Source organism: Pimephales promelas, chromosome 14 (assembly GCF_988280905.1).
Source record: "Pimephales promelas chromosome 14, fPimPro1.hap1.1, whole genome shotgun sequence".
NCBI lineage: Eukaryota > Metazoa > Chordata > Actinopteri > Cypriniformes > Leuciscidae > Pimephales > Pimephales promelas.
In genome coordinates this window covers 2,687,492-2,701,858 of record NC_142782.1, presented here as the reverse complement: position 1 = coordinate 2,701,858, position 14,367 = coordinate 2,687,492, and the positions used below count along the sequence as shown (strand labels likewise).

The 14,367-nt window shown below is 36.5% G+C and overlaps 1 long non-coding RNA gene across 1 annotated transcript in view; it reads left to right on the top strand.

Moving 5' to 3' along the window:
- Positions 1-1,195: 1,195 nt before the first annotated feature.
- Positions 1,196-14,367, top strand: part of LOC120481152 (uncharacterized) — a 46,756-nt gene continuing 33,584 nt past the window's right edge. Inside the window, exon 1 of the long non-coding RNA XR_005623262.2 lies at positions 1,196-1,299. This is a non-coding gene — a long non-coding RNA (uncharacterized LOC120481152). The remainder of the gene's footprint in view (positions 1,300-14,367) is intronic.

The window sequence follows — 14,367 nt, the reverse complement described above, 5'->3', positions numbered from 1 at the left end:
GTAAAGCTGCCCCTATTGTGTGCTTAAAGTGAGCCATGCAGGGTTTATTGCTGCTTTAACAATGAGAAACTCTCCTAAAATCAAACAATGTGAATAAACGGCCTCACAAATGTTGTGTTTATAATATATATGGTATGATCAAAAATGAGTAGAATATGGTGTTTTGTTTTGTTTTTTGTTCACTCATAATAATAATAATAATAATAATAAAACCTTTATTTAACCAGGTGAGCACATTGAGAACACATTCTCATTTACAATGGCGACCTGGATAAACATATTAAACATATTTATTTGATCTCGAATGCTGATTGGTCAGCAAAAACTGCCAAAAACAGTTGCTTAAAATATTTCGGATTTGGTAAATAAGACCTAATGATAGTTATATTTAGGATCATGTCCTGAGTAACCGTTTAATGCTAAAATGGTTCTTTAAAGTTCGGGTTCTTTATTCCCGCCCTTTTGTTTTTTAAATTTCTAACTGTCAAGAACTTTCCTTTTCACAGACTGTGATGTGATGTCGCGTTTTAACGGTCTTCAGCATCGCGAATATAATCCTGCAAAGTTTCTTATTTCTTTCTCTTTTTTTTAAAATGTGTGCTTACATTTAACAATATAGGCTAAATTTTTGCATCAAATTACAAAAAACGCTGCTGTGAGGGTTTCTATGCAGCGGCTGTGGACTGTGACGGTAAAGTTAACATCTTTCTCTCGTCTGTTATCAACCTTTCAAAAATATATTAAGAATTATATTAAATCTTTATCCACCTCCTGTAAATTCTGAATATATGCTCATACGTTGTCATTTTAGCCTAATGTTTTATTTAATTAATATTTTTTGAGTAGAGTTGTTCTATAGTAGACTATATAGCCTAAGTGTTCAGTATATTCTTTATTACCTTTTTATTTAGGCTATTTATTTATTCATTTCTTGATTCAAATATGTAATGCTTGGCCATCCCTGAACCCCTGACTTTTTCTCTTGGCTTATGTTTTACTCACTTTTGTGCTAAGCAATTGATTATTCTTTTTCCTTTTTCAAAGACTGCTTTTATCAATCTCTCTCTATTTTTTTTCTTAATTTTCCTCTTTTGAAAGTTGTGAAAACTATATTGTGGAGTTTTTCTTTTGTCATTTGAGCAACCGGGAAATATATTTAATGTAGTTTCTCATTTACCAGAAGTTTACCCATCTATGACGACTTCCTCTTCTGAGAAACCCGGAAATGTGAAAAGAGTCAATTCTCTGAAAGCCACCAAATTAAAGATTTTCAGGAGCTACACAAAACACACTAAAAAGGTAGGCCTACTTTATATACTTCTTAAAATGTGACCTGATCCAGCAAAACGAGTCACAGTGACCCAAATTTCAAGAGATTTTACTAATGGAAAGAGGAGACCAAGCATTCAAATGACAAATCCCAGTCAAAGTCATAGCTTGAGTGGTTGTAAAGACATACGCATTTGAAAATATATGTAGTCAATTTTTCCAATTGAAAACCTGAGAAAATCGCTTTTATTTTTTTGCCCGTTTTTTTTTTCATATCTTAATAACTATTCATAAACTATTTATTTTACAGCTTAACTTGACCAAAGACATTAATATATATATATATATATATATATATATATATATATATAATAAATGCTATTAAACTATGCTAAAGCTCAAATTATTTTTATCGAAAGATCATTTTGCCAGAGCGGGTAACAAATGTCTATAATTTCTAACTTTTAAATTGTATCTGGTTTCCCATACCATATATTTTTCTCAAAACGAGCAGCTCTGTTGAGATGAGGATAATTCTCTCTTCTTCTCCACGAAGCAAGAAAGGAAATGACAGATATTAAATGTACGATCCCTATTATTTGTTCTTAACTCTTACTCAGGAAAGAGTCTCAAAAACATTAAAGATATTACATTTTTATCACTTTTTTTAACATCGTGAACACTGTCCGTGTTCTGCAGAAATGCAAAGCTTATATTTTTATAAAATCATTTGCATTAATTCTTCTGTTAAAACCTGTGTATTATTTAAAGGAGCATAAACTGGCTTTTTATTTATTTTTTATTATATTGTTGTCTGAGGTCAACTTATGACGTTCGCTTGGTTTTTACATTCAAAAACATCAAAATGAATAAGAAATAGGCTATTTTCTACCCTAGTTTTGAGCCTAGCTGAAAAACGCTCGGTTTTTATGGGCGTCTCGCACTGAAGTCTTGGAAGTAAACGCCCACTGCTCTGAGTGGATAACAGTTTTGCATATTATAAAGAGTTTTATTATCGTCAGTGCACATTTATTGCTCGGTAGCTCGATCCGGTTTGTCATCATGAGGTAGGAATCTATGTTATTTAGCTATGTGTGAATGCGCGAATCAGTGGGCGGGGCTAAACCGGCCGTGTTGAAGTAGGCGTTGATCTTCTCCTGCGGAGGTGGTGTTTTATCCTCTTTGACGTCATAGTTCCCCACTTTGAAAAACGAGTCGTTTGCTGAGGCTGGTGTCAATAAAAGCTTTTATTTGACTAACAACGACGTTTTCAGTTCTGAAACTTACAGGATATTCTTATAATATGATGACCTCTTAGATGTCAAAAGCTCAAGGAAAATTTGATTTCTCAGTTCATCACCCCTTAAAGTCAGTAAAGATGTTCTTGACATTCTAATGAATCACTTTAGGGTTTAAGGGCATTATGTTGCTATGTTTTTTTTACATTAAAATCATGTAAACATAATTGTTTATGTCTTGTGGCTACATACATAGTGAAACATATTTACAGATTTACCCATCCAAGGGGAATTTCTTTTTTTGTAATCAGCATCATGCCACAAGTGCTATCGATTAAGCTATATATTATAGCTTAAACAAGAGGACGGACGAGACCAATGTCCCTGTATATTGTCTTATCTCTAAAGTTCGGCCAAAAATGAAAAGTCAGTCCAAACATGTGACTTTCTTGCTTCTGGGAAACACAAAAAGCGATATTCAGAAATTAAATTTACAATTATTGTTTTTGTCTCAGAGGGGGTCAAATATGCTGTTTGGAGGGCGACTTTTTAATTTTTGATAATGTTATCTGTGAATATGCATCTCATATAAGAGATATAAAATATATTGCCACCTGAATTGTGTTAGCTGAAATTCCTACCAACTCTTATTTAATGTTAGACATCCAGGTTATTACTTTTAACCAATGAGATGCGGCTTAACATTTCTTAACTCCCCTTCTTAAGATTCCCCAGACAATTAAATTGGATTTGTACATTTTTCAAATGACATAATCTGAATGATCAAGTGTTGTCGATCAACAGCGCACAGATATGTGTGTCATCTCTCAGCCCGTCTTCCATTAGTTAGTGATACTTCATTTCATTATCTGTTTAGGCTAGCGGAGGAGCGCGCTGATAAACCGGCGGATTGTGAGGGTGATTACTTTATCATTGTGCTGCCTCTATTCATGTGCGAGTCAGCTGGCTGCTCGAATTTCTGCGCTGCCTTGTCTCTCGGATCCTCATGAGTTTCCTTCTCTGTGTTTTAAACAAGGCGAGGACAGAAGAGCGGCCATTCTCTTCACGGGCCCGCATGAATAGCTGGCACTGTTCAGTGCTCTTAAATGGCTCTCCTCAGTGTCAGGTTTAGCGATCTCTCTTCAGTGTGACACTGAGAAGGAGTATTTTCCTTTTGCAGACCTAGAGATTCCAGCTGATAATATGGCATTGTCAAGACTCATCCCTGCTCTTTGAATAAGTCCAGTGTCCTGAAGGAGTCAGATGCAGAAGAGACGAGTAGAGTAGATTAGAAGCGAGAGAAGAAATGAGTGGAGAGTAGAGACGAGTAGAGATGAGACGAGAGTTCATAGAATAATGAACTCGAATAATATCGGACAAGAATAATATCGGAAGGGCATTACAGTCACGCAATGCTGATGTTGTTAAAGGTCCCGTTCTTCGTGATCCCATGTTTCAAACTTGAGTTAGTGTGTAATGTTGTTGTTAATATCTGTAAAATTATAAAGCTCAAAGTTGAATGCCAAGCGAGATATTTTATTTAACAGAAGTAGCCTACATCGAACGGCCCGTTTGGACTACATCCCTCGACTTCCCTCTTTAATGACGTCAGTAGAGCAGTTTTTCGACCTCAACTCGCGCACTTCTTATAACTTACCGTGTTTCCTCAGCTCTTACGGTGATTTTCTGAAGTAAAACTGACGCTTCATCTTTTGTGTGATGTACAATAACTTTATTAAACTCATCAGTATGTGTTTGATCATCATTCGGACCTGGTCCGAAACAGCAGACTTGTGGGCTATTAATAAATAATGGATACATACAAGCAGACGACAATAACCGTAATTAAACTACTAAACTATACCTGTTCCATCTCTATACAGCACTCTGACTCTGTAGGCATTGTTGTCCGACTGGAAATGAACACCGTTACTGAGAGTTTCTGATATTATCGTCATTCCGTGAGATGAAATTGTCGCTCGTGAAGCTCCGCCCCCTGTGCCGGCAGCAGCAGCAGCTCATTTGCATTTAAAGGGACACACTAAATCAGCGCATTTTTCTGAGCCCCAAAAAATGACAATTTAAACTTGCTGTAAAAAATGATCTGTTGGGTATTTTGAGCTGAAACTTCACATACACATTCTGGGGACATCAGAGACTTATTTTACATCTTGTGAAAAGGGGCATAATATGGGACCTTTAACATTAACAATTTAAAGACAAAGTATAAATGGCACGGTTTGACGTGATAATGGTGATATCATAAGCTACCGATTTAATCAGCTCAAATTACTGCAATGCTTTCCCCCCTTAGTTGGTCAGAACAAAATTTAACAAAAATTTATTTACAAGTACTTGCTTGTTGGTCATACTTCATACAATAACGCAAATAACTGCAATTGCAGATTTCAAACAGAGGTGGCAACACAGAGCAAAAAACTACAGACTGCAGCTTTAACATTAAGTAAAATTAAACAATGTATAATGGTTTCCATAAAGATATGAAGCAGCACAACTGTTTTCAACTGATAATAATCATAAATGTTTCTTGAGCATCAAATTATCATATTACACTCTAAAAAATGCTGGGTTGTTTTAACCCAATTTTGGGTCAAATATGGACAAACCCGAAATGTTGGGTTAAAAATGTAATGTAAAAATTTAACCCAACGGCTGGGTTAGTCCATATTTGACCCAAAGTTGGGTTAAAACAACCCAGCATTTTTTAGAGTGTAGAGTGATTTGTGAAGGATCATGTGACTCTGAAGACTGGAGTAATGATGCTGAAAATTCAGCTGATCACAGGAATAAATTACTTTCTACAATATAACACATATAGATTCTTTGTAGAAAATAGAAATATTTCACAATATTACTGTATTTTTAATCAAATAAAAAATACATTACAACTTCTTTTAAAGACATTACAACTTTTGAGCCAATGTACTTTTTTTAAGACCCACAAAAGTTTTAATTTGGCTGGTCAGACCCCCGAAGCCCCCCATAACAACACCCCGGTTATCACTTAACCTCAAGAATAAATATTCTGCACTATTTCTACGTCTCTAATCAAGTAATTGATAATGTGACTCTTGTACAGACGGTCAAATGTTCATGTTTTAAAGCACAAGATGCTCTTTGGATCATTCTCAAATCATGCAGCGCTGCTGTCATTAAAGTAAAATTAGTATCGCACACATTATAATATTGATAATATAATTTGCAATTTAAAGAAATTCCATTAATGTAGGAAAAAAACATCAAAATAGAGGCATTTACATCTGTGAAACGTGTCAAAGTTTTAAGTTTGATTTTTTTGTCCCTTTGGTATAATCAACAATCTTAAAGTGCCGTCCTCCATTTGCTGGTTGTAATGTAGATGACAAAAAACATTGTTGATAAGGTTATGTAATCAATCCAGGGCGGGCTGAAGCTCTTGCCAAGCTTGTGTTTATCAGGAATTCTTTGCGCTCATGGCAGATTTCAGTAGCGCTTCAGGCATGGGACGGGGCAAGAGAAGTGTGTGAGTGTTTGCGTGTGAACGCTCATAAATTTAGAGAGTCTCACACTCTCTCTCTGCCAGTGTTGGGTTGCATAGACCAAACACGTTGCAGTATTTTAGAGTGTCTACTTACACCACCCTAGTAATGATGGATGCCCCTGGGTCCTGGGGTGCTGCGTGAGTGTGTGTGTGTGTGTGTTATAGGAGAGGCCTGACCTCTCTCACACTGAACACAATTGAAAGTGGCACTGTAATGTGAGCAGAAGGGCCTGTGGGTGATCTCGGCCCACTGGCCATATCTGAGTGAGAAACCCCCTTTATACGTAACTTTTAGAGACCTTAAAGTTCAACACTCAAATGCTGGTACATGTTTGTTGTGTAGCTTCTATTGAAGATTTATCAAAGGCCTGTTCTGAGACCAGCTGCTTGATAAGAGTTTCATCCAAAAAAAATCGAACTAAAAGGGAAAAAGAGATGTTAGAGCTACACAAATCACACAATTTTAGTGGTTTACATAGTGAGAGGGTTAAAGAAAGCCCCAAAAGTCCTTATAGGAACAGTCTATTTTATGGGGAAAAGTAAAAAAATCGTCAAATCATCTCTTTTTGTGTTTCTCCTAAGAAATTAATTCAAGGATGTCATGTGATGCAACTCGCCTCCAAAAATGGTATTTAATGAATCATTTATTATTAGGACTGTCAAACGATTAATCGCGATGAATCGCATCCAAAATAAAAGTTTGTGTTTACATAATATATGTGGGTGCATTGTGTATAATTATTTTATATATACTGTATAAATACACACACATGCTTGTATATATTTAAGAAATATTTTCATGTATACTGTATATAGATTTATATAATTTATATTATGTATAAATATAAATATTTTATTTATAAATAATATTTTTTCTTATATATACATGTGTGTGTGTGTGTGTATTTATATATATACAAAATAATTACACAGTGCCTCCACATATATTATGTAAACACAAACTTTTATTTTAGACCCGATTAATCGCGATTTGCAGCCCTATTTATTATATTTAAATAATACATTGATTTTACACAGGAAAATATATTTTAAAACCTTTTTAAAAAAATATGTATACATTCAAGGTGTAAGTAAAATGTGCTACTATGTTCAGGGTTTAATTCTCACTATTAACTATGACTTTCGCCTCTAATAAACTCCTGATTACTGCTTATTAATAGTTCGTAGGTAGTTAAGTTTAGGATTAAAGAATGTAGAATATGGTCATGCAGAATAAAACATTAAATATGTGCTTTATAAGTACTAATAAACAGCCTATACCCAATATACTGTAATATGCATGCTAATAAGTAACTAGTTTGTGTTACCAATAGCTTAAATTAATATTAAATGCAATTAGTTCTGTTCACCATAAATGTAATAGTTCTTAACCCAACGGTTGGGTTTGTCCATATTTGACCCAACTTTGGGTTTAAACAACCCAGCATTTTTAGTGGGTGTAATTTTAAATAACATGCTACAATTAAAATTATAATCAAGTGCTTTACATGAGCTTTAGTCAAAAGCACAAGTGTGCTTTTTTAGAGCTTGACAAAAGATGATTAAATGTACTTTAAATGTTTTGTTTTGACATTACAACATGCTCTTTTTTCAAGTCAACATGAGTGCGTTTCGAAACAGACATGAAAGTTCACTTAATTGGCTTTTTATTTCAGCAATATTCAGTTTTAAAAATATATATTTTAGTATTTTGAGAACGCTACAAGTCCACATTCAGTCCATTTAGGCACACTTCTTTTTCACAAGTAAAACTAATATATTTGTCCTTTTTCTTCATCATCATGGACACTCTTTTAAACTAACCCTTATAGTTTTGACGGTGAATAAACGTTAAAAGAAAATGTCACATTCCTTTCAGTTTTCACATCACTTTAAGCAGAGCACACAAGTTCCCAATCATCGACATATGCTTGAATGATGTATAAAGAGCTCTGTGCACTTTACTATAAATCTCTGCCCTTCAGCAATCTCCAAACTCTTTGGCCACTTTGTAAAAGCGCATCATTAAATTAAATTAAGCTAATATATATGAAGCATCACGTATGCAAGAAACCAGTGGGAAAATCATATTTCGCCTGGCATGTTGTGCATTGGTTTTAATGGCAGTTTGATTAAATTGGGCCCATTGTCATGCCAGCGGAGAAGAGCAGCTACAGCCCCTTTGTTCTGCGTCCACACTGAGAGGTTTGTCCACGGCTCTTATCAATGAGACTGATTTGATTATGAGCTCATAAGAGCGAGAGCAGTTCTCATGTTTATGGTGTGCTCAGCAACCCACAGCACAATGTCAGCCTGTCTGCGGGTCAATTCATGAAGAGGCTTCATTCTCTGAACTGCAGTCATGCCTGCACAACCTATTTCCTTTATCTGGCATTTAATTGTGTTTGCTGTGTTATGTCTAGACCTTTGTGCTGTCTACGACGGATCTGAGCCGTAGGAAACACACGGTTAATCGTTAAACGATCACAATCTCGATTTAAACATCCTTATTCCGATTCGGAAATGTCTATTTTAAACTTTAACAAGTACGATCAGAGCGACTGAGATCTGCGTTTTGGCGAGAGAGAGCAGTTGTTTCATCTATAGGTATGAAAAAGCTTTACAAACAGCTTTTCAACCACACAATTACTTCTGAACGTTTAATGTTTGGATATAAACACTGACATCTATGGTAGTGATAAATCACCGTCTGAAAGTAATTTGAAGATCGCAATAAAGATTGCATCAATTGCATCGTTACACCTGTAGGTGGCGACAAGTGGCTGTAAAAATTGTATTTGTCGTTTAATCATTCAAGAGATTCACTCAAAAACACTGATTGGTCTAGTAATGAGTTAAAGCCCCTCTGAAGTGCCTTGAAACGCGCAGCATTATTCAGTGTGTTGACATTGACGGGCGGGCGGGGCATATCGATCAGCTCCTCCCCTTTTTAAAATAGCCAGTAGTGTTTAGTTTATATCACAGCTCGGCCATGAGCCGTTGACCAGCAGTTTCCTGCTCCTAATCTCTACAGTTTCTCCTCATAATCTCCTCTATATCACTTCAAAATATAGTATTATGTGCAGAACTCAAAAGGTGCGATATGTTTTCTGTTCTGAGCGACTCGATCACATGATCCGCTCTGTGTGTCGTGTCTCTGGACCGAAGCTGTTGCGGTTCGAGCGACACTAACGTGAATCCAGACTTCATCCGCCCCGATGGAAAGCATATTTACGTTCCCTGTCCCCTTTATAGTGCACTATGTGCCATTCACCATGTAGAAAATAGTTAAAGTGTGAATAAGTGATCGTTTCAGCCGCAACTTCAGTGTCTTTTTATAGTGTACGGGGCGGAGCTTGTGTAGAGTGATGTCATCAAAATCATTGATCCTTATTGGCGGAAGTGAGAGACTGTAAGTTTTGAACGCTTATATCTTCTAAATATGAATTTTGTCATTGTTTTGGGGCACACTAGCTTATAGTAACACATTCTCATCCCAAAAAGTCATATAACTGACGTCTTGGGACGTATTTTGACCATACGTCAATATCCGCCTTTTTAGGGCCCCCTTAAACGTCGGTAGATGGCGATCCCGGGCCGTCATACAACTGACGCTTTACCTTTAACGTCAGTTAGGTGACGGTTTAGGTTTAGGGTTAGGTTTAGGTCTGGGGTAGAGTTAGGATCCCATAACTTCATCTACCGACGTTTAAGGGGGCCCTAAAAAGGCGAATATTGACGTATGGTCAAAAGACGTCCCAAAACGTCAAATATATGACTTTTTGGGATGAGACTGCGTTGCTTATAGATAACTGCAATATTAACATATTCATAATAGAAGCAAAAAACCTTCCATTTTGATTTTTTGGGGACTTTAAGTTTTTGAGTGACTCATTGAATCATTCAGTAAACCTGTTTCACGGATTTAAATTTACGCACTTAACGTTATGTTACAGTCATTTGTTTAGTTGTCTAAATCGTGTCTCTTTAAAAAAAAAAAAATTCTAGCTCTAAAACACACACATAGGGTTTTCAGCAAAGGGAAAGTTCACCTAAAAATGAAGATTCCTTCATATGTGGAAGACAAATGTAAAAGTTTTGAAAAATGTCCATGCTGTACTTTTCCAGGTGTTGTCAAAATCATAAAGGCAAGCATATGTTGTCAAATTATCTTGTATTGGAAAGACAATTTTTACTATTTTTTATTGAAAAAAAAAAGATAAAAGTCCATTTTAATGAACTATTAAACCAGTATCTATTTGTTGTATTAGATGGTGAGGCGTGTATTGTGTTTCATAATCAGTCGAACCATCCTTAGAAATTAAAATAAATCCCTGTATCAAACAACCAGGAAACATAATCAAACAAAAGCCAATCTAACTTGAACATCTTGATTACTTTCAAGAATTTATACATACAGTGACTTAAATAAAAATTTGATATTTTTAAGGCATAAAATCAACAATAATGTCTGTATTATAACTAAAAAGGTAACTTTTGAAGAATAAAACTCATTAAATCTTATACTCTTTATTATTATTTTTTAGAGAACAATAAGCAGTGAAGCAGTTTTGTTAAAATAATTAATGCTATTTTTGTGTGTAAATAAATAAATAAAATACCGTTGAGTCAATTATATATATATTTTTTTGTTTTATAAAGAAGCAATACAAACACGAATACTGTGAAATATTTTTACAATTTAAAATAACCATTTTCAATTTGAATATATTTTAAATTCAATTTATTCCTGTTTCCATCAACAGCAACAAAAATCCACAAAAAGAAACTTTGCCAACATAACGTTTGGCTTGTCTTATAGGCTATAAACAGAACACATGTTGGGTTTATTTAACCCGTCGTACTGGGTTGATTCATTTTTACTATAATACTAGCTTTTTTTTTTTTTAAATAATTAATGTTTACGGATTAACTTAACCACTAAACCTTTAACCACAAAATTACTCCACACAACCACTGGTTTGCATGATAAATCCATTATTTTTTTATGATATTTTACTGTATACCATATTTTAGATCGTTTTGAATTCATATTGCATACATTTAAGCTCATTTTACAAATATTAGAAGTAATTTAAGTGTAATGGACCAGTCTCTGTTGTCCCGCTTCCACCGTATCGGCACTGGATCTCGTGTCGTGTTCAGCCAGCTTCAGTTCAGACATCGTCCTGACTCATTCATAGCCGAAATATGCTTTGACATCGTTTCCCACCAAATTTCATTTTTACCCACATTGTTTGGCGAGTCGAGGGTGTTAATCTCAATCCCTGAATGTTGCGCTCCTGTTTGTCATTGTGCTAAAACTTCACGCCAATAAATCATCAGAAATATTGCTGACTTGTGCGTCTCAAGCCCTCTTTACACTCGTCCTAATGCCTGTTAGGTGTCCGTGGATTTATCTATAGTTGGTGTTGAAAATAGAAACGTCTTTAGACATGAAAAATCGATTTTACAATCAATTCAATGAACACTTATGTCTCAAATCTAACAGATTTTTTTTCACAAAAGTGACAGTCCTAATGGTTAACAAGGCTAGGGTATTTGTCTTGCATATTTGAAAAACTGAATTGCCTTAATATGTCATTGCAAGGTGAAAACATAAGCATCATGTCACTGAATGTACATGTTCTGTGTACTCTATTGATCTGTCCACCTAAAACACATTAAAAAAAAAAAAAAAGGGCGTTAAAATTGGTTTTCGAACGTAAAGTGACAGCCCTGTTAACCAGTCAGGATCAGTGAGGTGTTCAGCGAGCTGGGACTCATGCTTAATCAGAAATAACCGTGATCCCAGTTCGTGACAGAGAGTGGCAAACAGCCTGATATTGAGTGGACGCATTTTTATTTTTATCGCAGTCTCAAGAACACGTTTAGGTTCTGGGTCAAGTGTTTTGCTCGCAACAGCTTCTCTGTGTGTAATACAATCTGTGAAATTTATGTGAAGCGCCACTTGCAAGACTCTTGCTTTAAGACCTTTCTTTTCACCCAGGATTCCTCCAGCACCGTCTGTACACATAACACACACACACACATACCGATGCACTCGCCCAAAGATGGTCCCTCTTCCTTTAGTTTGTTGTCAAGTTTTGTGGAAATGTCCTCGCCTGTGCACGTTCCCTCAAGCTGGGTGCAAACAGAATCGTTAAGTTTTTTGTCAAATCTGTATCTGATGAATACAAGGAGCTGGGGGAGTTTTATTCATTCGTGGATTCATCTAACTGTACAGCATATTTCCCATAATGACACATAATGTCCTGGGCCATGCGCCGGGCAATAACTGTTACATTCTAACCCAGGATCTGGGTAAAACAAAAATTACCCAAACACTGGGTTGTTAAAGGGTTGGATCTGGGTTACACAAGTACCACCCAAACATTGAGTTGACGTCTGACCCAGGAGCTGGTTAACACAAAAATTACCCAAACACTGTGTTGTTAAGTCTTACCCAGGATCTGGGTTACACAAAACCACCCAAACATTGGGTTGACATCTGATCCAGGAGCTGGGTAACACAAAAACTACCCAAACACTGGGTTGTTAAGTCTTACCCAGGATCTGGGTTACACAAAACCACCCAAACATTGGGTTGACGTCTGACCCAGGAGCTGGATAACACAAAAACCACCCAAACACTGCGTTGTAAAGTCTTACCCAGGATCTGGGTTACACAAAAACTACCCAAACACTGGGTTGACGTCTGACCCAGGAGCTGGATAACACAAAAACTACCCAAACACTGCGTTGTTAAGTCTTACCCAGGATCTGGGTTACACAAAAACTACCCAAACACTGGGTTGACGTCTGACCCAGGAGCTGGGTAACACAAAAACTACCCAAACACTGCGTTGTTAAGTCTTACCCAGGATCTGGGTTACACAAAAACCACCCAAACAATGGGTTGACGTCTGACCCAGGAGCTGGGTAACATAAAATCTACCCAAACACTGGGTTAAGTCTTACCCAGGATCTGGGTTACACAAAAACCACCCAAACATTGGGTTGACGTCTGACCCAGGAGCTGGGTAACACAAAATCTACCCAAACACTGAAAATAATATCCAAAAAAATGTAGCCAAAAGGCTTAACCCAGGATTTAGTTAGAAAAAATAACCCAAGATTGTTTAGAGTGCAGAGTAGTTTAAATGTTCTGCTCCACTGAGAGCGGCACTGCCCTGAGGCATGCTGGGAGCTGTAGTCCTGTAATGCATTAGCTCCCTCACAGCATGCAAATGAATCAAGCCAATTAAACACACACTGCCCGGGGCAACCTGCGCACTTACACAGCAACGCTCTGCTTTCACAACCAGCAGAACCAATTCCACCCTGTACTTAATTGTCTTAAGTGATTCATCGCTGAGAGGGCGAGCTGATTTACCGGCGGGGGGTCGTTTCTTAATAACTCCTCATTTCCTTCATTTTACACAATTAGCATGAGTTATGTGTTCTGTAAGAGGCGACGTAGATGGCCGGTCTCTCATGAATGTCAGCACTATGCCGGAGAGCCTCGGCCAAGAATTTGACCCTTGTGTTTAATATATGACTTAGTGACTGCTAATGATAATTGCGAACTACTTGATTATGCGTCAGAGTTTCCGAGGTGCATGTGATTTAACGTACAGTAAAGCAGCTTCTTTGTGCTTAATAAAGGATGCATTGTCACAGATGAGGAGCCATCAGTAACCCTCATTAAAGATAGTTTGAGAGCGATTGTTATTGCGTTCTGATGGGAAAAACTTGCAACAGCTGGAATTTCTGAATCACAGTGCAGACAAAATAAACAGGGAATAAGTGAGCATGGCTTTAACATGCACCGCTGTTGATGCGAGTAAGCCGTGTAAACCTTTGAATACAATGTTGTGGAGCGATCTACCCAAAACAGTTGTTTTCAGCTGGTGACTCGCAGTTGTACTAGAGTTGCGGATTGCAGAGAACCAAATGCTAAATGCATAATGAAAAAGAAGTGCACTTAATTGTGTTGAGTGTACACTTGAAGTGTACTCCAAATCTCTTCAGTATGCTTCTTTGAAAACTGTATGAGTTAATATAATATAAAAAATGAAATAAAAGGCACTTAACTTAAGTGTAAAGATATATGACTAAGTTTTTAAGTACAGGTACACTTTAAGTAAATGCGTTTCACTTTCAGTGACATTCATTTCACACTCAAGGATATTCTTTATATCCGTAGTATTCTCTTTTTAAAAGTATGCTAGTGTGTTTATGTTTTAACAAGGAAGGAAATGCTTCCGATTTGCTTTGTGTTTAGCATTACAGTCCTCTCAACTCAGCAGTATTTGG